This window comes from Physeter macrocephalus, chromosome 11 (assembly GCF_002837175.3).
Source record: "Physeter macrocephalus isolate SW-GA chromosome 11, ASM283717v5, whole genome shotgun sequence".
Taxonomy (NCBI): Eukaryota; Metazoa; Chordata; class Mammalia; order Artiodactyla; family Physeteridae; genus Physeter; species Physeter macrocephalus.
In genome coordinates, this window is record NC_041224.1 from 1,446,878 (window position 1) to 1,449,698 (window position 2,821).

The 2,821-nt window shown below is 47.2% G+C and overlaps 1 pseudogene; it reads left to right on the forward strand.

Annotated features, from left to right (window-relative positions):
- The first annotated feature begins 594 nt into the window (after positions 1–594).
- LOC102993736 (mitochondrial ribonuclease P catalytic subunit-like) overlaps positions 595–2,821 on the forward strand; it is a 4,721-nt pseudogene continuing 2,494 nt past the window's right edge.

Genomic DNA, 2,821 nt, shown 5'->3' on the forward strand with positions numbered 1-2,821 from the left:
TAGTTTCAAAAAACATTTTTTCACTCTGCAGAGTTTCTCCAGCCACGAGGTCAGCAGAACCTAAGATGGTGCCCTGAATTACCGTTCGTTTATTTCCATTCTGTTACGCGTTTCCTACACGTTAAGAGTTCCTTGGGGCCAATACTATTTGTTAGAGCAAGTTGGCTCTTTGTTTCTGGGCAGACTTCATTTTCCATTTCTCCAGGCTCTTCTTTAGGAAATGTGACATCTTCTGCCACCCCTGGTTTTTCCTCTTGTGCTCCCGTGGCATGGTGTCCTGTGGTTGTGCATCGTCTGCCACCTGAGAAGCGACACCTGGGCACAGCGTACTGGGCCCCCAGGGCCTGGGGAGAGTTCCACAGGTCCATGTGCTTTCCCTCGCACGCATCTTCCGGGAATCAAACCCACAACGTATGACTGGTAGGAAACTTCTGTTCGTTCTCCTGAAGAAATATATGCAAAAGCTGGCAGTCTCTTCTCTCCCTCACATTTTAAGAGTGATTCACCCTAAGGTGGTGAGGGCTGGATATGGTCACCGTGGGCTGACACCTTTCTAGAAATGGTACCTGTTGGCAAGACCCCAGCAAGGTTTCGATGAAGCAGCCGCTTATTGGCAGAAACTTCGGGCAGCATGGATGTGGCCTCGGACTCGGTCAGCTGGTCCTGTTGGCAAAGCTCCCATTGGCAGCAGCTTTCAGCCGACTAGCTCATAGCCGAGTCCTCTCGGTGGGAGAGGGCAACAGTGCTGAGAGTCACCACAATTCCTTCAGAAAAGTTCCTGCAAGTCCTCTGAAGTCATATTGGCAAAGCAAGTCTATACTACCCTACTCTCCTGTCCTCCTACTCAGTTCCCTTTCATTCATAAAACTGTCCGGTTTTTGAGCTGGAAAAAAAACAAGTCTCTAAGCTCAACTCCTTATTTAGTAGCTGTGAGACATGGGCCTCAGAGAAGTGTCCTGATTGTTCAGTGTTATGTAAGGAATCGGGGCTCAACCAAGACTGGGAGCCTTTTACCTGCCCCTCCCCCCCGCAACTCCAACCAAGTCCAAGGCCATTTCTACCGGTTGCACTGCCTCAGAACGCTCTGAATGTGAGCCCTGCCACATCAGTTAGGGTTCTTTGCAGTAAGCAAAGGAAAATGACTTTGACTAAGTCAAACAAGGGAGAAGACATATCCTGGGGATATAATGGATTGCTTAGAGAATTAAACGAAGATTTGAAAAATCAGGCCTTAGGACAGACAAAACTTGAGAAGCTACAGGGACTTCAGCCTCAGAAATCTGAGGCCCAAACCTCTGGGTGCTGCTTTTGGCCCCTGTGGGTGCCCTCTTGAGAGTGGAAATGTCCAGAGGGCATCTGATTAGCTGATCTCAGCTCCTGTACCCCCCTCTACATGTGTGTTTGTATCTGAGAGAAAGAGGATTTGTATTTTTCTTTTGTGAGGGTGAGGAGGGTGATTTACTGTGGTTGACAACCCCAGCTTAGAACCACATGACGTGGGGGAGGATTAGTTTGCCCAGAAGAGGGATGGAGGGAGGTAGTGTCTGCTGGTACCCGAAGATGAGGAAGGAGCCCTGGAGGGAACCAAACCATGAACTGTGTCCTACCGATACCTACGCAGATGGGGCTAGAGGGGATGCTGACCAAGATGCTTCCTGGCTGCGGTGGCCCCCTCTCTTCTGCTTCTTCCTTTGCCTTTCTTCCACTTCCTTCTCCCCTCTGCTCCTCCTTACAGGCTCCTTACACCTCCTCTCAGGCTCTGTCAACACAGAGCAAGGTGCCCCCTCACCTTCCTGCATTACCAGTTTACTGCGTCTGGTAGAAGGTAGGTGACGGGGAGGGGGTCGGCAGTGTGTGCTGGGCAAGTATAGATTATACTTTTAAAAGTCGAAAGCACAGTGATGGGATGGCCTCAGTCTATTCCCGCGTTGTCAAGGGCTTGCGTGCCCTCCCTCTTCCTCTGCTTCTCTCTCCAGGCTCTGCAGAATAAGCAGATGGAGAGTCAGACCCAAGTACTGTCTTGTCACTCTGTTGCCACTCGAGTTGAGAAGCGGTTTTGATTTGAAAACATATAGCAAACAGGGACATTACTTAGATAATGGGAGAACAGTGTGTCCCCGGTTTACCAGTGGGTCAGGTTACTCTCCGATGATTGGGATGGGTTCCTTGGTGACTGAGCTTAGTGACCCTGAAGAAGCTGAAAATGCAACTGTATCTTCAGCTTGTTGTGCAGGACAACTGTCAACCTGGATTCCTATTCATTTGATGACATGAGTAACTCTATTCATCTATGACTTTCAAAAGCACAAACTAGGGTAATGTTTTGGCCTTTGTTAATGAATTGTTAAATAATCCCTATAATTGTTTAACTAAAATTTAAACTCTTAGCAAAATAGTGTATTCGTGCGCTATTTACAATAGCCAGGTCATGGAAGCAACCTAGATGCCCATTGACAGACGAATGCATAAAGAAGATGTGGTACATATATACAATGGAATATTAGCCATAAAAAGGAATGAAATGGGGTCATTTGTAGAGATGTGGATGGACCTAGAGACTGTCATACAGAGTGAAGTAAGTCAGAAAGAGAAAAATGAATATCGTATATTAGCGCATATACGTGGAATCTAGAAAAATGGTACAGATGAACCGGTTTGCAAGGCAGAAATAGAGACACAGATGTAGAGAACAAATGTATGGACACCAAGGGGGGAAAGCGGTGGGGGGTTGGTGGTGGGATGAACTGGGAGATTGGGATTGACATGTAGATACTAATATGTATAAAATAGATGACTAATAAGAACCTGCTGTATAAAAAAA